The sequence below is a fragment of the Nicotiana tabacum genome, chromosome 3 (genome assembly GCF_000715075.1).
Source record: "Nicotiana tabacum cultivar K326 chromosome 3, ASM71507v2, whole genome shotgun sequence".
NCBI lineage: Eukaryota > Viridiplantae > Streptophyta > Magnoliopsida > Solanales > Solanaceae > Nicotiana > Nicotiana tabacum.
Window position 1 is genome coordinate 128,939,862 of NC_134082.1, and position 22,642 is coordinate 128,962,503.

At 39.7% G+C, this 22,642-nt stretch overlaps 1 long non-coding RNA gene across 1 annotated transcript; it reads left to right on the forward strand.

Moving 5' to 3' along the window:
* Positions 1-18,478: 18,478 nt before the first annotated feature.
* Positions 18,479-22,101, forward strand: LOC107829382 (uncharacterized). Its single transcript, XR_001657907.2, has 2 exons — positions 18,479-19,262; positions 21,809-22,101. It is a non-coding gene; the product is annotated as an uncharacterized LOC107829382 (long non-coding RNA).
* Positions 22,102-22,642: the final 541 nt, after the last annotated feature.

Here is a 22,642-nt window from a genome sequence, read left to right on the forward strand (position 1 = left end):
GTCACTTACTACTGTCTAAAGTCAGCCGGCTGTAAGCCAAGGCTGACTACTGAGTTCTCTTTCACTTTGTGTTTACTATCCCCTTACTAGTATGTTCTAATTTCAATTTAAGTCCCAAAACAACATGCTTCTCCTATTACTTCAATTTGTCATTTTTCTAATATGCTTCTATCTATGATTTTGTTGTTCAACCTGCAATTAGCATGTCTACTTCACTGTCTTCTTTACTGCATGCTATATACCCCTTAGGATCCCCCTTCTATTATGACCCAATGTGACTATGTTTCTCTGATCCCTGGCATGCACCTTCCTGTATGAAGTAATTGGCTATCCTAAGCCTATTGATTCTGTATTAACTCTACAGTTCATGCTATACTTTAAAAGCCTTGACCCCTTTTAAAGGCTCCTCTGATTCTGTACCTATGTGCATCTATGTTTACTATGTGCCCTATGCTTACCCCAAACCCCCATTACCCCCTAAGTGGATGTGTGCACCTGTTTGACTCCATGTATTGAAGTGCTGATGAACTTCTTCTTGTTCTGTATTTGGTCTGATTGATTGTTAGTCACCTTACCCTTTTCAAATTATCTTATTTAAGAACTCCTTATGTTTTTTACGAAACTACTTCAAGCAAATCTCTGTTTAACATTGTTTTCCTACTGAAACCTTTCAAACTATGTCAAACACTCTCACTCTACTCCTAAGTCACTAGGTTCTGCCCCCTCCAGCGTGTGCACTGCCTTGGGATCCTCTTGAGAACCCTCTGAACTCTGGCACACTGACGCTGACCCTTCTACACTGCACTGACTAAATTTGGTTACAAAGTCTAGGTGTGAGCACTGCCCAGGATCCTTGAGATCCTTAGGGAACTCTGACACACCTAGACAATGACATTATCTATAGAATTTGGGCATTTGAGGCTATTGGAGGCTTTGGAAATCTGGGCCTATTTGTAGGCTCCCTATAGAATAACTTCATTTTCTTATCTACTTATGTAATTCATTCGGTATTGGCATGTAATAATTTGTAAATGTATATTGGGGTAACTAGTGAAAAGGGTGGGTAGTTACATATTTGTGGGGTAATATGGGTAGAAACTATGCCTATAGGATTTTATATTTGCTATGTTTGCCTTACCATGTTAGAAATCATGCTTATAGGTCTCAAGTGATTCCGATAATAGAAATTATGTTTATAGGTCCTAAAATCAACTTCACAAATAGATACCATGCATATAGGATATGATTCAATTCGACTTATGTTACAACGAGTGTTTACATGTGTTATCATGCCTACTAGTTTCTAACGTCAATTTTTTAAACAATTAGATATCATGCCTATAGGGAACAACACCAGAAATTCCACCTATAGATTTAAACCAGGTTAGTTTAAATAAATCAATCCAGTCCACGATTAGTTCACTTTAAAAATAGTTTAATTAGCGGTTTATTTTCCCTGAAATGAATTCTTTCAAAACTGCCTTAATCTATCATTAGACAACATGCCTATAGGGATTCAAGAGTCTATTTTTAAAATCTGCCCTGTTTTACCATATAAAACGTAGTTATCATTATTCCGCGTATAGGCAAGCCTATAGGGTGTTTTCAATCCTGTAACTTTGAAACTGTTTCTGTTACTTAATGTCGTTATGATTTAACAGGCTTAAAAATCAGTAGGCAAACTGATAGGACCATTACTTCTGAGTTTATAAAAAAAATAAACTGCCTATCTTCTATGTCTTGATATTCATTTAGACATCATGCCTTAGGATACTGTTTAACAAAAGACCCTTATTTATGTTTATGTCGTGCTGCTTATGTGTATTGTTTGTAGATAAACTTGAGCCTCAAATTGTTTCTTCCCTGTCTTATGTGCTAAGGTCCTATTTGTTCTTGCATGTCGCCTTAGTATTTTCTCCTTTAAATCTTAGGGGTCTGTCTAGAACTACCTATAGATAGAGGTCCTTAATTTCCTGTAGGGCCATTAAGAAGGGACGGATAACAACACGCAATAGAGATCGCTGACCAACACTCGCTTTAATGACCACTAAGGGGTGGGAAGGGTAGATATGAGATATGATGACTACACGCTAATGTCACGTGTATCCCCTCATTGAGAAGTGTTTACCGGACATTGTGTGGGGTGATCCTGTAGGCTAACCAAACTAGAACCCCTCCTTTCCCAAATCCCTTCTGTTTAAAACTTTGTTTTATATACAACTTGTTCAAAACCTTTGTCTTATTATTTGAGTTATACAATGTCCCAATGTGCTTTACTTGCAAATTATTTGATTTAACAATTTATTTGTTAATGGACTAATTCGTGAATATAAGTTCGGCCGGGACCCACCATTGTGGACCGAGAGGGGTGCCTAACACCTTTCCCTCGAGGTCATTTCGAGCCCTTGCCCTAATCTCTGGTAATGCAAACCAATCCAAGAGTTAATCGCTCTAGGTGCCCTAACGCACCATAACCCGTTAGGTGGCGACTCTTCAAATACCCAATTCCCAAAATGAAACGAGTTGTCCCCATGAATGTTGGAACCCGGACTTTCTCTGCGGAGGGGAAAAAAAGGGGCGCAACAGCATGGCGACTCTGCTGGGGATACCTTTAGGCTCTTACCATAATGAATTTATTCTTACGAATTAGTCCAAGCATGATTTATCCCGTACCCTTTCCTCTTGTTTTAATTTAACTGTCTGTTTTATTTTAAGCATTTATGATTCTTTATCCCTAAAACTGACTTGTCTTTTTGTTTGTTTTTCTTGTAACAGTCTTTCAATTATTTAAATACCGTATTTATTTTTCCTACGTGCAAATACTTGACTATATGCTATTAATTGCTGCATATATCATGCTCCGCATCATATTCCACTTGTGCGTATCAAATCCTATAGCAACACTTTAATGAGTGGTTGCGCTCTTCCTATTTACTACCCTTAAATTCAGAAATGCTTATTTGCGGTAAAACCAGTCGATTAGCGGTGCAGTCGACGGTTCCTCGAGTTGTCTGCTTGAGGGTACCAGTCTAAAACCCCATAGAAACCTTACTCTGGTTAAAATTGTGCATGCATCATGGTCAAACCTAGTCGGATAAGTTATGTTGTCCACATAATGATCCTTTAAGATAAGCCTTATCCAAAGTCCATCGGGTTTTCCATAATCCCAATGGACACAACCACGTTATGTGCATTAATTTGGAGAACTAAATGCCAATATGCTAATCATGAATGTATAAATTGTCGAGTCTGGTGGGGGAGAAAGGCCTAACTCTTTTGTTTTGTAGAAAATGAGTCACGAGGTCCCCAACTTCGATATGGTTAGTACACCCTTACTCTTGCTAGACTGGTGGAGGAATCTTCCATCAGATGACCAAATCAATGAATGTAAAGAGAGGGTTACCAAATCTAGCGGAAAGTTGGAATATCTGGAATACAACCTGTTGGAATTGGAAGGAAAAGTGAGGAAGAGAGTCACCGACTGCCAGAACGCTGAGGGAAACGAAATAGGACATTTGGCAAAGGCATTCTTACTGGTAAACCTACGCGAACTGGAGGATTTGATTAACGAGAACATTCAACCTGAGGAAGGTCTTTCTGAGACCAAATAGATTAGGTTTACTCGCTTTCCAAATGTAATAAGGCTAAGTGCCAGTAGTGACTTATTTTTATTATCTTAGTGTCATTTTGGGATTCGTCTATTTTTATATTATGAAATGAAACATTTATTGGCATTTAAAGTTTTCCAAATTTATTTGTAGCTAGGCCTACCTCGAGCACAACGAGGTTCCCAAAGTAGGACACAAATTTACATTTCCGCAATATGTGTTTAATTACTGCAAATATTTCAGGATCCTCACTGACTTGTTACCTTTTTATTTTTGTTTATTTTTTTATTGTTATTTCCATCCCATTAGGCTGGTTCACTCATACTGGCCTCGTCAACATACCACACCAGATCTAGAGTCCCTCCACATCTTCCTCCTCCAAGCAACACAAAGGGCAAAGGAAATACAAAAATGGACGACTTAAGTGGTATCCGAAAGGAGAATATTGAGAACGCAGAAACCTCAGATGGCCGTAGTACTCCGGCCCAAATGATCTAGTCCTGAGATTGGAACAAAAGATACTGGAATTGCAAGGAGAACTTGAGCAGGTTTGCAACTTGGCAAACCTGTCACTCTCTTTAAATGTCCCCAACATCCACCAACAAAACGCAAAGAACCCAGCACCTCCTCAGAACACACAAAACCAAAATCCTCCCACGCCAAATAAATACACAGCTCCACCCCAAAATCCCAATCCATTGCCAATACCAACTTCGCCACAACATCACCATCAACCAACTCAGTACCCACCAACCACCACTTACCACACTCCCCAAAACACACCACAACCCATTCCCGATCCCCAAAACTCCACTAATGACCATCATTACACCCAAGTCACTGGCACCCATCAAAGCAACCCTATATATGGATAAACTGCACCTCACTCATATACACCAGAATCCTCCAAGAAGGACTTGCTCATTAAAAATATGGCTGAAGAACTCAAGAAGTTAACAAGCCGAGTTCAAGATGTTGAAGGCGACAGAGGAATAGAAGGTTTGCACTATGAAGATCTGTTCATACAGCCGGATGTCGAACTGCTAGAGGAGTACGAACTTCCCAAGTTCGAAATGTTCAATGGCACAGGTGATCCCAAGGTTCATCTAAGGACCTATTGTGACAAGCTTGTTGGGGTCAGGAAAGATGAAAAGATCCGGATGAAGCTCTTTATGAGGAGCCTTACTGGGGACACTTTGTCTTGGTATATCAGCCAAAATCCCAAGAAATGGTCCAATTGGGTAAGTATGGCGTCAGATTTCATGGACCGATTCAGGTTCAACACAAAGAACGCAGCGAATGTCTTTTACATTCAGAATCTTAAGAAGAAACCTACTGAGATTTCCGTGAATATGCTACTCGTTGGAGGTCAAAAACCACCACGGTCAGGCCCTCGACGAAGAACAGATGAATAAATTCTTCATCAAGGCACAAGATCCACAATATTATAGGTTGATGGTTATTGAAAATCACAAATTCTCTGACATCATCAAACTTGGAAAAAGAATTGAAGAAGGAATCAAGAGCGGGATGGTAACAAACTTCAAGGTGCTACAGGCCACAAATAAAGCATTACAATCAGGCGACATATCAAAGAAGAGAGATGTTGAGGCAGTAATGGTAGCCCAGGGCCCAAAATCTCTACTTACATATCCAACACCTACACCCACATACCAAGCATCACCACCTACATATCAAACTTCATCTCCTATATATTCCCAACCAGCCACTGTCCATCACACCTATAACTCCCAACCACCCCACTTCCAATCACCACCAGCTCGCCAAAACTATCCAAGACCAAGACCCAACTTCGACCACAAACCACCCAGACAATACACTGCCATTGCTGAGCCCATTGACTAGTTGTACGAGAGGTTGAAAGCCGCAGGTTACATCACTACCGTTCCCGCAGTGGCATTAGAAAATCCATCCCAATAGGTCAATCCTAACAAAACTTGTGAGTACCATTCTGGTATGAAAGAGCACACCACTGCTGAGTGCCGAACACTGAAGGATAAAATCTAGACGCTAATTGACAACAAGGTCATACAAGCAAATGAAGCCACAACTAATGTCCGTAACAATCCCCTCCCTGATCATAGAGGTGACGATGTACATGTGATAGAGACAAATGAAGAATGGGATCCTGAGGGGTCGATCGGGTTTATTCGAGAAAGCGATGACTTTAAGGTTGTAGTCACACTTATTGTGGTTCAGACTCAGGCACCAATCGAGGTTGAGGTAACTGCATCGGTTCCATTCGAGGTGGAAGTGGCTCCGCCCTCAGCCACCCCCGCTCCATTTGAAGTAGAAGTGGTCACACCTTTCACTGTGATAGTATCAACCACACCCCCATTCAACTCAAAAGCAATACCCTGGGATTATGTTACCGAGGTTCGGCAAAAAGGGAAAGCCAAGATAGAGGAATCTGATGCTACACAAGGAATGACTAGAACCGGAAGAGTCTATACACTTGAACACCTGGGAGGTTCAAGTAAGGAGGCCACTACTAGGCAGCCTATCATTGAGATCGGGCTAGATGACCTGTGGAGGAAAGTACAGGCAAAGGAGTATTCTGTTGTTCACCATCTGAACAAAGTTCCTGCTCATATATCTATCCTGTTACTATTGCAGAATTTAGAGGCACACAAGAACGCCTTAATGAAAGTGTTGAGTGAGGCTTATGTACCCAATAACATCACCGGCGGAGAAATGGCCAACATGGTTGGGCAAGTACTAGAAAGTCATAAGATCATCTTTCACGAAGATGAGCTACCACCTGAGGACTTGAATCACAATCGAGCACTGCATATCATGGTGCAATTTAAAGACAAGTTCATTGCCAGGGTCTTGGTTGATGGAGGTTCGAGCCTAAATATTTATCCATTGGACACTCTGAAAAGGTTGGACAAGAGGTTTCCACGAGATATGGGTAGGAAGCATGCATGTGAAGGCTTTCGATGGGTCCCATAGGGCCACGATCGGGGAAATCAACCTTTGCTTGCAGATGGGGCCAAGTTGGTTTGACGTTGAATTTCAGGTGCTTGACATACCAGCCTCATATAATCTTTTGTTGGGCCGGCCATGGATCCATGCCGCTGGAGCCGTGCCTTCCACACTATATCAAGCCGTGAAATTCGAATGGAACCGTCAGGAGGTGATCATCCATGGAGATGGAAGTAACCCCATCTACACTAGTCAAACCATCCCGACCATTGAACATAGAAGAAGTCTAGGAGGGGAAACCAATCATCACATCGAACGGGTCAATGCCGTCGAGAAAGATAAGTGGTGGAGTAAAAAAATAGAAAACATACTAGCATGATCTGGATATGAACCCGGCAAGGGGTTGGGAAAGAATCTCCAAGGCATCACCAAACTAATACAGCTGAAAAATCATGGTACCACATTTGGGCTCGGATACCAGTATACATGGCAAGAGTACAATGATTGGTCGCCTCCATGGCGCGGACCGTATTACCCTCTTGAGCAACTAGTGCCATGTTTGGAACAAGCTTTTCACCAGGATGACACAATATGGGGGACTACAGAGGAAGAAGCGCTAGCTGGGTTGAAGAATTTGTTCTTGGAGGATGAGGACATGGACTGTGGTGCCATAATTGAGGAGGAGGAGGAAGAAGGCCTCACTATTATACTATGGCGAAGGGAGCTGTTCTCAGGAACTGGACCGCCACACCATCCCGAGCCCACCGAGTCCCTAGGTAGCTTGGCAAAATTTACTTCTTAGCCATTTTAGGAATTTAAAATTTTTCGTAATTTTGTTTAAGTTTTACTTGTTTCAAAATAAATGCTCGATTCATCGAGCCGTGCTTTGTCTGGACAATTTTTCAAGTTTTAATCAAATGCATATTCTCTTTATTATTCACTACTATCTTTACATTTTTCCTTTCTACAATATTATTATTACTTTTCCTGATGAACTAGTGACTGTGACATGTAATGAGGCAACGCAACATGAGAATAGTGATTCAGAGGAAGAAGATGAGATACCCGAGGAAATCGTCAGGGAGTTTGAAAATTTTGAGAACAAGCCTAAGTCCAATCTAGACGAGACCAAAGCAGTAAATTTGGGAGACACCGAGACCGTCAAGGAGACTCGTATCAGCATTCACTTGTCATCAATAGAGAAGGAAAAGTACATTCGTTTCCTAAAAGAATATGACGACATTTTCGCATGGTCATATGATGACATGACAGGTTTGAGAACTTCCATAGTGGCTCACAAGTTGCCTACTAATCCCATGTGTCCGCCAGTAAAACAGAAACTCAGAAAGTTCAAACCAGACATGAGCCTGAAAATCAAGGAGAAAGTTACCAAGTAGATCAAAGCCAAAGTTCTCAGGGTGGTTGAATATCCAACCTGGTTATCTAACATCGTGCCAGTTCCTAAGAAGGACAGGAAGGTCAGATTATGTGTTGACTATCGGGATTTAAATAGGGCAAGTCCCAAGGACGACTTTTCACTGCTAAACATACACTCCTGATCGATAACTGTGCCAAGCATGAACTCCAATCCTTTGTAGATTGCTTCGCGGGTTATCACCAGATTCGGATGGATGAAGAGGATGCAGAGAAGACAACTTTTATTACACCATGGGGTGTATACTGTTACAAGATGATCCCATTTGGTCAGAAAAATGTTGGGGCCACTTACATGAGAGCCATGAAAACTATCTTCCATGACATGATCCATAAAGAAATAGAGGTGTATGTGGACGACGTCATTATCAAATCCAAAAGGGCCGCAGATCACATAGCAGACTTGAGGAAGTTCTTTGGCAGGCTAAGGAGGTACAATTTGAAATTTAACCCCGCAAAGTGTGCATTCGGGGTTCTCACAAGAAAGTTAGTAGGATTCATCGTCAATCGTCGAGGGATCGAGCTGGATCCGTCTAAAGTCAAGGCTATTCAAGAGTTACCACCACCTAAGAGCAAAAAGGATGTAATGAGCTTCCTAGGATAGCTCAACTACATCAGTCAATTCATAGCACAGTCCATAGTCATATGCGAACCCATCTTCAAGATGCTGAGGAAAGATCCTGGAACAAGCTGGACAGTGGATTGTCAGAAAGCTTTTGAAAAAATTAAGGAGTACCTATCCACACCACCAGTTTTGGTCCCGCCAGAGCTGGGGCAGCCTTTGCTACTCTATCTATCTGTATTAGATGGAGCCTTCGGGTGTGTTTTGGGACAACATGACGAGACAGGAAGAAAGTAGCAAGCCATATATTACTTGAGTAAGAAGTTCACGCTTTACGAAGCATAGTACACTCTGCTAGAACGCACTTGCTATGCTTTAACTTGGACGGCCCAGAAGTTGAGGCATTACTTCTGTGCCTATACTACATACCTCATATCCAGGATGGATCCTTTGAAATACATATTTCAGAAACCCATGCCAATTGGGAAGTTAGCTAAGTGGCAGATACTATTGAGTGAGTTCGATATTGTCTACGTAACTCAAAAGGCGGTCAAAGGACAAGCATTGGCAGATCATCTTGCTAAAAATCCGGTGGGATGAGAATACGAACCATTGAAAATGTACTTTGCTGATGAAGAAGTGTCGTTCGCAAGAGAAGACATTACCGAAGCATACGACGTTTGGAGGATGTTCTTTGACGGAGGTGAAAATTTCAAAGAAGTAGGCATTAGAGCAATTTTGGTGTCAGAAATGGGTCAGCATTATCCGGTATCTGCTAAACTCAGATTTTCCTGCACCAATAACATGGCAAAGTATGAAGCCTGCATACTAGGACTCAACATGGCAGTCAATATGGACATTTAAGAGTTGTGGTAATCGGTGATTCAGATTTGTTTGTGCACTAGGTACAAGGAGAGTGGGCCACCAAGAATTGCCAGATATTGCCATATCTGCACCATGTGCAGGAATTGAGAAAGAGGTTCACGGAGATAGAATCCGACATGTGCCCAGAATTCAGAATGAGTTTGTCGATGCATTGGCCACTTTGTCATCCATGATACAACATCCAAATAAGAATTACATTGATCCTATCCCGATGAGAATTCATAATCAGCTGACATATTATGCCCATGTTGAAAAAGAAACAAATGGAAAACCTTGGTTCCATGACATCAAGGAGTATTTAGCGAAAGGAGAGTATCCGGAGCATGCAAACCACACTCTCAGAAACGCACACTCCGGAGATTGTCCAATCACTTCTTCCACAATGGAGGAAATCTGTACAGAAGAACTCCCGATTTGGGATTGCTAAGATGTGTCGACGCAAAAGAATCTTCTAAGCTACTTAAGGATGTACATGCCGGGACCTGTGGTCCACACATGAATGGTTTCGTCTTGGCTAAGAAAATACTCAGGGCAGGTTACTTTTGGATGACCATGGAGACGGATTGCATTCAGTATGTACGCAAATGCTTTCAACGTCAAATGCATGCCGACATGATAAAAGTGCCACCAAATGAGCTCAATGCAACAAGCTCACCTTGGCCATTCACCGCCTGGGGAATGGATGTTATTGGTCCGATTGAGCCCACTGCTTCAAACGGACACAGGTTTATTCTGGTAGCCATTGATTACTTCACAAAATGGGTAGAAGTTGTATCTTACAAATCTGTAACCAAGAAAGTCGTCGCAGATTTTATCAAGGATCGTATTGTTTACCGATTCGGAGTTCTCGAGTCCATTATTACTGACAACGCCGCCAATCTTAACATTGATCTAATGAAAGCTACATGTGAGGCTTTCAAAATCAAGCCCAAGAATTCCACAGTCTACAGACTTAGATGAATAGAGCCGTAGAAGCCGCCAACAAAAACAACAAGAAGATACTAATGAAAATAATAGAGAACTACAAACAATGGCATGAGAAGTTACCCTTTTCCTTGTTGGGGTACCGCACCACAGTTCGCACATCAACCGGAGCAACTTCCTACATGCTGGTTTATGGTACCGGGGCTGTCATCCCAGCCGAGGTAGAGATTCCTTCTTTAAGAGTCATACAGGAAGAACTCAGCGATGTAGAGTGGATAAAGAGCCGCTATGAGCAATTGACCCTTATACATGGAAAGAGGATGAACGTAGTATGTCACGGCCAACTTTATCAGAACAAAATTTCTAGAGCTTTCAACAAAAGGGTCAAACCAAGACAGTTCGCACCAGGGTAGCTGGTATTGAAGTAAATCTTCCCGCATCAAGATGAAGCCAAAGAGAAATTCTCTCCCAATTGGCAGGGTCCATACATGGTCCATAGGGTGCTAACAGGAGAAGCACTCATACTTGCAGAAATGGATGGAAAAATCTAGCCAAAACCAATCAATTCAGACACAGTCAAGAGATACTATGCTTAGATTATGTATATTTCCTCATCTGATGTAATTGAACTACGCTTGACCTAATTCCAGTTTAAGAGGGGATACGTAGGTATCCTTATGGGTTCGGTCATATCATAATAAAATTTTCATTTCCCTAAGTTCAGAAACTGGGGCAAAAATTTGAGGAGGGTCCTCAAAATTCCGGAGCAAGTCCAGCCAACGCTAACATGTGTCAGACGGTCAGTATCCAGTTAAGAAACTGGGGCAGAATTTTGAGAAGGATTCTCAAAATTTCGGAGAAGGTTCAACAAGATTCGCAAACGGTCAAAATATCATCTACCAAACTAGGGCAGAATTTTGAGGAGGACCCTCAAAATTCCAATATAAGAGAGTTGCAATGCCTTTGAGATGTGTCATAGTCACTAGTTCATAAAAATTACTTGATATATCAATACGTTTCAAAAACAACCCTATTTTTATCAATAATTACATATTTTTGAAAACTCTATTTCCATAAGAGTCAGGTGTCACCCAGGGGAACTCGAAAGGCTTTCAGAACGGAGCAAAGTAAGGCCGGCGGACGAAGCACAAACCAACCTCCCCTTACAAACTTACAATTTTTCTTTGAATGCAGGCACGTTTGACATAACGATAGCATTCGCAAAACATGTATACATAGAGATAATTCACTATCAATTAGGCTACCAGACATCGAATACATCTCCAGCTAAGACATACACTACTCTTATTCGCTGCTCGCTCTTTGCATGAGACTAATCTCTGTCCCCCATATTTGCATGAGTCTAATTCTTGACTCCATACTTGCATGAGTCTAATCCCTAGGCTAATCCTTGCCTCCCTATCTGTATGAGTCTAATCCTTGACTCCATGAGGCTAATCCCTGCCTCCCCATACTTGCATGAGGCTAATCCCTGCCTCCCTATTTGCATGAGTCTAATCCCTGACTCCATGTTTGCATGAGTCTAATCCTTGACTCTCTATTTGCATGAGGCTAATCCTTGCCTCCCTATTTGCATGAGTCTAATCCCTGACTCCCTATTTGCATGAGGCTAATCCTTGCCTCCCTATTTGCATGAGTCTAATCCTTGACTCCACATTTGCACGAGTCTAATCCCTACCTCCCTACTTGCATGAGGCTAATCCTTGCCTCCCTATTTGCACGAGGCCAATCCCTGCCTCCCTATTTGCATGAGAATAATCTTTGCCTCCCCTTAGCCTCCATATCTGTATGAGTCTAGTCCTTGCCTCTCTATCTGCATGAGTCTAATCCTTAACTCCATGAGGCTAATCCCTGCCTGCCCATACTTGCATGAGGCTAATCCCTGCCTCCCTATTTGCGTGAGGCTAATCCCTGACTCCCCATTTGCATGAGGCTAATCCTTGCCTCCCTATTTGCATGAGACCAATCCTTGCCTCCCTATTTGCATGAGTCTAATCCCTGACTCCCTATTTGCATGAGGCTAAATCCTTGCCTCCCTATTTGCATGAGTCTAATCTCTGACTCCATATTTACATGAGGCTAATCCTTGCCTCCCTATTTGCATGAGTCTAATCCCTGACTCCACATTTGCATGAGGCTAATCCTTGCCTCCCTACTTGCATGAGTCTAATCCCTGACTCCACATTTGCATGAGGCTAATCCTTGTCTCCCTATCTGCATAAGTCTAATCCCTGACTCCACATTTGTATGAGTCTAATCCTTGACTCCATACTTGCATGAGGCTAATCATTGCCTCCCCATCTATACGGGACTAAGCAATGTCCCACTTTGCACGAATATTGCTCTATTTCTAAGTACTCTTTATTCACTTTTCAATCGGGCTAAGCTCCGCCCTCTATTTCACAAGACTAAGCATTATCTTGACAACATCATTACTATTGCATATCATGGGCTGAAATATCGTCAATCTATCCGAAGGCATCATAGTCCAAAGGCATCATCCTTATAGCCGGAAGACACCATGCCATGGCCTGAGGATCTCTCAAATTTGCATATTATTATTCAAAGGCGTCATGGTTCGGAGGCACCATATTCATGGCCCGAGAACATCATTTCATATCCTACGAATCCCTCACTAAATAATTCATGGCCCAGGACTTCATGGTCCAATGACATCATCTTTAACCGTCCAAAGACAACCGTCATGGTCCAAAAGGAATTTGCATCATGTTTAATTTTTTGCAAATACATGTTTGTAGCATCTTTTATCTGTAGATAACCAGTAAGCAACCTCTATCATAGAAGGAGTGACCTCGCTCCAATTCCTTCAACTATCCCAAGCTTTAACCGCTCACCATAGCCGCTTCGGCACCATGTGTCCGTTCTTGCAATAATTTCATTAGCATATTCCGCATATGAACCCAGAACTACACATGTTGTGATTCCTGTAAAACCAGGAATATGTAGGTAGCTCGAAGACCAGAGTCCGGCCTTTATCTTTCAAAACATCCCATCCGGTCAAAATTGGCCATCATTTCTTCCCGAAAACTCTTTCATCCTTTCCGGATAAAGAGAGACAGCTGTTGATACCCAATTTTTCCCTATATATTTTAATATGAATAATTACTTTCAAAATATCATATATATGCATATATAAGCATGCACAAAATTTTATAATTTTCCTATAATTTTAAAGATTTTAAATTGATTTATTTCCTCCCATTTTACTCATAAAATCCCCAATAATTATCCCTCAAATTATTGTTGTGGTAATTTAGTCATCTAAATTTTATATTTATGCCTAAATATTTTAAAAATATTTTAATGCATTTTTATAATTGCATTTTGCATTTTAAAGCTAATTTGCATATAATTGCAATATTAGCCTTATTAATGTACAATTACGTTTTATATGCATAAAATCGACCTTCTATACTTTTAAAATGTTGAATATCTATTTTAAATCATGTTAGTACATGAAATTATTTTATAAAAATTATTTACTATTTATTATAAATTATATGGAATTAAATTGGTTACTTAAAACATAGTCAGATTGCATTTCGATTTTAGCCCCAATTTTAACCCAACCCTAGCCCAATTTCTAATCAGATTACCCGACCCAAACCCTAAACTCGCCTACCCGACCCAGAACCAATTGAATCATGGACGTTGATCTAAGAGATCAACGGCCCGTATGAACTCTTGCCTTTTTTTAAACTCTAAATGACCCCTAACCCTAACTCATTCTACCAAATCCGCCACCTCTGTATTCTCTCATCTCCTCTCCTCACCCTCAAACCCTAGCCCTTCAACAGCCGACCTCTCTTCTCCGGTCTTCTCCGGTGATCTCTCATCGACTCCTAAGCCTCCAATGGTTTCTCTCATGCCATGCTTGCCTTCTCTAAGGTCTTGAAGGGCCCAGGGCCACGCTGACATACATCTATGGTTCGTCACTTGTCTGTTCTTGGCTAATCCAGTGTGATTTCGAGCAAAATCATGCTGTATTTGTTGCGATCCTTGGGATTCTAGACAGGTTCTTTCATCTCTATATGGATTTCTTCTGAAACCCTAATTTCTTCCTATATCTCTTAGATCTGTACAGATCTATGATGATTCGAGTTTGTTTCTTTAATGTTTTGCACTGTCCTTGGAACTCTTTTACAAGAATTGTTGATTTCAAGTGTTTTTCACCTTCTTCTAAAAATTAAGGTTTCAAAACTTCTTTTAAAATTTTGTTTAACTGATTCTTTGTGTTTAAACTTCTACTTCTTGCATTATTTTAACTGATTCTATGAGTTTATCACATCTTTAACTCGTCTGTGTTGAAAGCCTTAATTTTTCTAGGCTTCTTCGTCTGATTTTGTGACTGGCCTGTTCTTGTTTGAGTTTCTGTGACTATCTTGCCTCGATATGTTTCTACGGAGTTTTTATGCTTAATTACATCAGCTCTATATGCTGGGATTCATCTTGACTGGTCAATACTTGCCTCTTTGCTTGCTATGTTTGGTTACTCCTATCTCACTCTATTTATATGCTTAAACATTGACTCATGGCTCTCTCTTTGATTGACTCTGAGCTCCCTGTTTCTTGGCTTGATTTGAAAAAATACCTTTAGACCTTCGATTCTCCTGTTTAAACTTGGTTTATTTTCTTATTCATGGGAACCCATGTTACTCTCCTTAAATCAGTAATTTCAAGTCCTTGATTCACTAATTTGCTATATGCTGATTTTCGATTATTTCCATATTTTACAACTTTATTTTATATTCTTACCTTATTTGGTTAACCGAGTATTTTACTGATTCTTCACTAGTTGTTTACTTAATTTGAACCCTTATGTACTTACCCCTAATTGTCTATATTGTACCTGATGCCCTACTTGATTTCTTTCCTTAAACATTTTCTGCCCATTCCTGTTGGTTGATTACCCCTTAATTAAAGGAATGCTTGCATTGATTTGATTCTGATCAGTATACTTAGTTCCATAATTACTATACTACTGTGATTCTTGCCTTATTTTACCTAATTTCGAACTACTATATATACACACACTCTTTCATTAATACAAACACACGAACATTGGCTCACAAACTCTCTCTTTCACACTAAAAAGTTTCTGCTCTCTTTTGTGTCACTTACTACTGTCTAAAGTCAGCCGGCTGTAAGCCAAGGCTGACTACTGAGTTCTCTTTCACTTTGTGTTTACTATCCCCTTACTAGTATGTTCTAATTTCAATTTAAGTCTCAAAACAACATGCTTCTCCTATTACTTCAATTTGCCATGTTTCTAATATGCTTCTATCTATGGTTTTGTTGTTCAACCAGCAATTAGCATATCTACTTCACTGTCTTATTTACTGCATGCTATATACCCCCTTAGGATCCCTCTAAATGTGACTATGTTTCTCTGATCCCTGGCATGCACCTTCTCGTATGAAGTAAGTGGCTATCCTAAGCCTATTGATTCTGTATTAACGCTACAGTTCATGCTACACTTTAAAAGCCTTGGCCCCTTTTAAAGGCTCCTCTGGCTTTGTACCTATGTGCATCTATGTTTACTATGTGCCCTATGCTTAACCCAAACCCCCATTACCCCCTAAATGGATGTGTGCACCTGTTTGACTCCATGTATTGAAGTGCTGATGAGCTTCTTCTAGTTCTGTATTTGGTCTGATTGATTGTTAGTCACCTTACCCTTTTCAAATTATCTTATTTAATAACTCCCTATGTTTTTTACAAAACTATTTCAAGCAAATCTCTATTTAACACTGTTTTCTTACTGAAACCTTTCAAACTATGTGAAGCACTCTCACTATACTCCTAAGTCACTAGGTTATGCCCCCTCTAGTGTGTGTACTGCCTTGGGATCCTCTTGAGAACTCTCTGAACTCTGGCACACTGAGGCTGGCCCTTCCACAGTGCACTCACTCAATTTGGTTACAAATTCTAGATTTGAGCACTGCCTAGGATCCTTGAGATCCTTAGAGAACTCTAACGCACCTAGACAATGACATTGTCTATGGAATTTGGGCATTTGAGGCTATTGGAGGCTTTGGAAATCTGGGCCTATTTGTAGGCTCCCTATAGAATAACTTCATTTTCTTATCTACTTATGTAATTCATTCGGTATTGGCATGTAATAATTTGTAAATGTATATTGGGGTAACTAGTGAAAAGGGTGGGTAGTTACATATTTGTGGTGTAATACGGGTAGAAACTATGCCTATAGGATTTTTTATTTATTGTGTTTGCCTTATGGTTCCAATAATAGAAATCATTCTTATAGGTCTTAAAATCATCTTCACAAGTAGATACCATGCCTATAGGATATGATTTAATTCAACTTCTGTTACATCGAGTGTTTATATGTGTTTTCATTTGTTATCATGCCTACCAGTTTCTAACGTCAGTTTTTCAAACAATTAGATATCATGCCTATAGGAAACAACACCAGAAATTCCGCCTGTAGATTTAAACCAGTTTAGTTTAAATAAATCAATCTAGTCCACGATTAGTTCACTTTAAAACTAGTTTAATTAGCGGTTTATTTTCCCTGAAATGAATTCTTTCAAAACTGCCTTAATCTATCATTAGACAACATGCCTATAGGGATTCAAGAGTCTGTTTTTAAAATCTGCTCTGTTTTACCATATAAAACGTAGTTATCATTATTCCGCGTGTAGGCAACCCTATAGGGCATTTTCAATTCTTTAACTTTGAAACTGTTTCTGTTACTTAATGTCGTTCTGATTTTAATATGCTTAAAAATTAGTAGGCAAACTGATAGAGCCATTACTTCTTAGTTTACAAAATAAATAAACTGTCTATCTTCTGTGTCTTGATATTCATTTAGACATCATGCCTTAGGATACTGTTTAACAAAAGGCCCTTATTTGTGTTTGAGTTGTGCTGCTTATGTGCATTGTTTGTGGAGGTAAACTTGAGCCTCAAATTGCTTCTTCCCTGTCTTATATGCTAAGGTCCTATTTGTTCTTGCTTGTCGCCTTAATATTTTCTCCTTTAAACCTTAGAGGTCTGTCTAGAACTACCTATAGATAGAGGTCCTAAATTTTCTCCAGGACCATTAAGAAGGGACGGTAACAACACGTAATAGAGATCGCTGACCAACACTCGCTTTAATGACCACTATGGGGTAGGAAGGGTAGATATGTGATATGACGACTATGGGCTAATGTTACGTGTAGCCCCTCATTGATGAGTGTTTACCGGACATTGTGTGTGGTGTTCCTGTAGGATAACCAATCTAGGACCCCTCCTTTCCCAAATCCCTTATGTTTAAAACTTTGTTTAATATACAACTTGTTCAAAACCTTTATCTTATTATTTGAGTTATTCAATGTCCTAACGTGCTTCACTTGAAAATTATTTGATTAAACTATTTATTTGTTAATGGACTAATTCGTGAATATAAATTCGGCCAGGACCCATTGTGGACCGAGAGAGGTCCTAACACCTTCCCCTCGAGGTCATTTTGAGCCCTTACCCTAATCTCTGGTAATGCAAACCAATCCAAGAGTTAATCGCTCTAGGTTCCCTAACGCACCATAACCCGTTAGATGGAGACTCTTCAAATACTCAATTTCCAAAAGGAAATGAGTTGTCCCCATGAATGTCGGAACCCGGACTTTCTCCGTGGAGGGGGGAAAAAAGGGGGCGCGACAACGCCAAAATTTCAATTTCGCCAATTCAAGCATAAATCTACTCCGCACCTCCAAAACACATTTCGATCATGCTACTAAGTCCCAAATTACCTCCCAAAGCTATCTGAACTATCGGAATTCTCATCCGAGCCCTTTTTCACATAAGTCAATATCCAGTTGACTTTTCCAACCTAAGCTTACTCAAAAGAGACTAAGTGTCTTGTTCCTCTCCAAAACCTCTCCGAACCAGAACCAACCAACTCGATATCACACAATACAACTGAACAAGATAATAAGAAGCAAAAATGAGGAAAACAGAGCGGTAACTCATGAAACGATTGTAGAATTAAAAAAAATACAAAAAATAGTATTGATATTATATTTTTCCAAAAAAGATAAGAAGAAAAATTTTGGACTAATTTTCTCTTGTTTTTATGTGAGAAGACTATTATTTTGAGCTTGCCTTGGCCCAAAAGAGGCCCAAATTCGGCCAAGCGCACTACCCAATATACCCCATCTCTAAAATATACCCTAATTCCCTCTATATAGAACTAACCTAATTCACTAGACAAAACGATCGGCCGCAACACACTCAAGAGAAAGAGAGACAACAGATGCTCCTTCTCCTTCTCCAAGACCCAACGGGCAGAACTCCTTCCAAAACTCCATCTCCGCCGTACACTGCCAAAGGAAGAAGAGAACGAGCCTCACCCACATCCCTTAGAGAAAAGAACGGCATCCCACCACCACAAAAAAAGACGCTGCCTTCTTCCAAATAACCCCAAAACCCATCATACTTTTAACCCAACTTTGTTTTCCAATAATAAACTTAGCTCCAGTTTTTACATCTTTCTTCTTTGATAATCAAATTAGTCCAGAAAGAGGAAAGTGGTTGATTGTTAAATATTCAATCAAATATAAGCAAAGGTATACATAAATAAATAAAGGGAAGGGAAGGACGAACGAGAGGGCAACGACTAAAGAAACATAATCTCCAAAACTAGAGCAGCCACCCATTCTTCAAAAAACGCAGCAAAAACTTTATGCTCTGTTTGTTGATCACTAGTTTAGTTTGAGTATTCCGGCAAGCTTCGAGTCGTTGAAGGTCGTGGTCCGAGGTGTTTGTTCAGTCGCAATTTTCCGTTGAGTGAAGCCCATTCCGATTCATGTCCCGCTTTTATTTGGTACTTCGAACTGTTTCTTTGCTTTCAATAGGTAAGCTCTTCATTTTTGCCTTCTTTAATTTCTAGTTTTATCTCTCTACCTCTTTTTGTTGAATAGTATTTGACTTGGATATATGGAATCTTGTTGTATTTCACATTCTATATATTTGTTTTTTTTCTTTGTGTGGCAATCTTTATCATTCTATGTATTTAATTAATATGGATTATAAGATTTGGTTTGTAAATTCAATTTATTTATTTGAATATATATTAAAGTCCAATAGAAGCCTTCGTCCTTGAAATGTATGCAAGTGGAAGCGTCGCCTTGAGTACAAAAGTAGATGTAAAGCAAAATATTGGAGGAATTCTAATTCAGAAACTCTTCAAATCTTGAACTATTCGAAAATAAACAATGTCAATCAAGGTGGATAACTAAACTGCAACTCGCCTAAAAAGTATAAAAAATGTATGCCCCAAAGTAAATCCAAGAAAATGAAAAGAAAAGAGAGGATGAAATTACAATATAGAATAAAGGATTGAGACGAGGAAATATGCTTTTATTCTATTTTTTTTACAAGTAATTCATATCGTTAGTATGCTTCTAGGTACGCTCTTAATCAAATTATCGTGATTATGTATACTTTCGCGTGATATATTTACGATTTAAAAAATAAATAGAGGTATGCATTCACGCAACTTCGACCAAACTTTCTTAATATTAACAAATCATGATTGATTGTGTACACATATGCATGACATGATTCTTGGCGCGCCGAACGAATTTAGTACACGTACGCGTGACTCGTTTTTAGATGATTCCAAAATTACGAATAATCAAGCAATTAAAAGCGGAGGTGAAATGCACATAGGTTCTAAAACACGTAATTAAATAAATTTATTAAGCTACGTATGATTAAAGCGATCGTGCTAAAACCACGAAATCCGGGAGTGCCTAACGCTTTCTCCCGGGTTAACAGAATTCCTTACCCGGTCTTTTGGTTTCGTAGACTTTAAAATAGAGTCAATTTTCCTCGATTTGGGATTTAAGATCGGTGACTTGGGACACTATAAATTATCTCAAGTGGCGACTCTGAATTAATTAAATAATTCCATTTCGATTATTGTCACTTTAATTGGAAAAACTCCATTATATCTATTTCGGGTAAAAAAGGAGGTGTGACAGCTCTGGCGACTTTGCTGGGGATAAGAACCCAGAATCTCTGGTTCATGATTCAAAATTTGAGCTTGTTAATATGATCTATGCTTGGCTTTATTGTTTGTTAATATTACTGTATTTGTAGACCTAATGTGCTAATTGCCGCTTATTTTACTGCTTTGATATTATTTGAACTGTATTAAACTGTCTTCTTACGCCTCCCTTCTGAGTCTTCTAAAAATATGGTGCACACGTACGTGTGGCCCACTTTTTTGTTAGAAGCCATACCAAATAGAACAAGGCTTAGGTCAGCAACAAGGCCGGGTAGACTTTCGTGCTCCCGGTACGTTGCCCCCGCCTCAGCTCAAGCTGTCCACTCGGGTAAGCTAGGTCTATAACACAACCTCAGGTTTAAACTTAGAATAACAGAGCCTCATGCCGTATCCTTAGTAGGAACGTTTATTTGCATCACGTGCATTTGACTTTGGGGACTCAACACAGGGGTTGGGTCTGTCTAGGACAAGTGTACTCAAAAATAAAAGACCATCCTGATGCATCTTATGTGCTACATGTTCCATTCTTCAAGGGTAAAAAGGGTCATTTGGCGGACCAATGATGGTTGAGGGTAAATGAGGGAGAAAAGAGGGTGGAGTGTGAAAATAAAGTAAGTAGGGCCCAGTTATGTTTTTCTTTCATATTTTTTTTAAGAAAAAGACAAAAAAATGAAAAATCCCACAAAAGATTTTGCATTTTCCCATCATTTTCCGTAAAAAAAATCAAAAAAGGGGAAAAAGAACGTCCAAAAAGAGTTTACATGTTTCATCATTTTAAAAAAAAGACAATATATTTTCTCCAAATCAGTAATTTTTTTATTCTTGCCCGTATCCAATCTTCCCGAACTACGCATAACTGATTTTCGTCTTTCGGGGCGGGATACGTAGGTAGTTCACATAGGGTTCGGTCTTCCTAGTGAGTCTTAGGTTCTTGGCTTCGCGAGGTCTTAGCCAAATCTTGCATGTTTAGCCACTTTTGGCCACATCGGCCATTCTTGCAAAAATGGGGTCATTTGTGCAAAAGTGGTTCAATGACCCATGTCTTAGAATCTTGAGTCCACAAATAGGTGTCATATTACTTTAAGGCCCATCCTTTTTTGAGTTTGCATCTTTAGCTACTTCTGGCCACATCGGTCATTCTTGCAAAATGGATCATTTTTGCAAATTAATTTTGGGCCATGATTATTGGGAGTTTGAATCCACATAAACTTTAGTGAGGTATTTCCATATCTATGAGGTCACCTTTGATGAGTTTGCGCTAATAAGCCACGAAGGTCAATTTTAAAAAAATAGCCACAATCATGTCTTGCATGTGTCCAACAGGGAGTGATATTGTCTCACATAGTATTCTAAGTTTTTAACTCTATTTGGTCTTATTTTCTCATATAGGTGTGGATCTGCTTACCAGAGCTTGAGCATGACAAACACCCTAGGAACATCCAGTCAGGATCACTGCATTCAGGAGCTAGCTTAAGGAGACTTTTTATATTATGAGTTTGTTTTTTGTGTTGTTTTGTTCTTTAAAGTCATGTCCAATAGTACCGATTCTTTTAGTTGGTGTCATAATTTGTTGCAGTATAGTTGAATTTGTCGAGTCTCTCATTATCGTACTTCCTATGATGTATTTGAAAACCAAAAAATTTATAAATGAAAACCCAAAAGATTTTGTTTTTAGTTTATTACATTTCCAGAACTACGCTTGATCTAGTTCATGAGGGACATGATACGTAGGCAACCTACATAGGGTTCGATCTAATCATCATTAAATAAAAAAGAATTAAAAAAAAGAGAGAATGAAGTTTTGGGACGGGAGAAATGAGAGGAAAGAATGAAGTTTTGGGACGCTGGCTCGGCTTATTATGACAAAAGACGGTATTCACATGACCGTTGACTCTTTGATTTTTTTTCTTTTAAAAATTACAATAAAAGACTTGGCGTTGTAAACACGGCCCTTCAGCGCCTCGGGGACGAAGATTTATAAGGCTGTGTGGGTCCATATCTCAAAATGACCCAAAGGTGGCTGTTTATGCCAAGTCAGCCTTCCGGCGTCCCTTCGGGAACATTCGGCCCTTTTTATGACAAAACAGCATCACCTGACTTATTTATAACTCTTTTTTATCGTTTTTCAAAATGAGAAAAGTCAATATTGCAAACACGGCCTTTCAACGTCTCGGGGACGAAGATTTTTAGGCTGTGGGGGTCAACTGGACCAAGTCTTAAAAA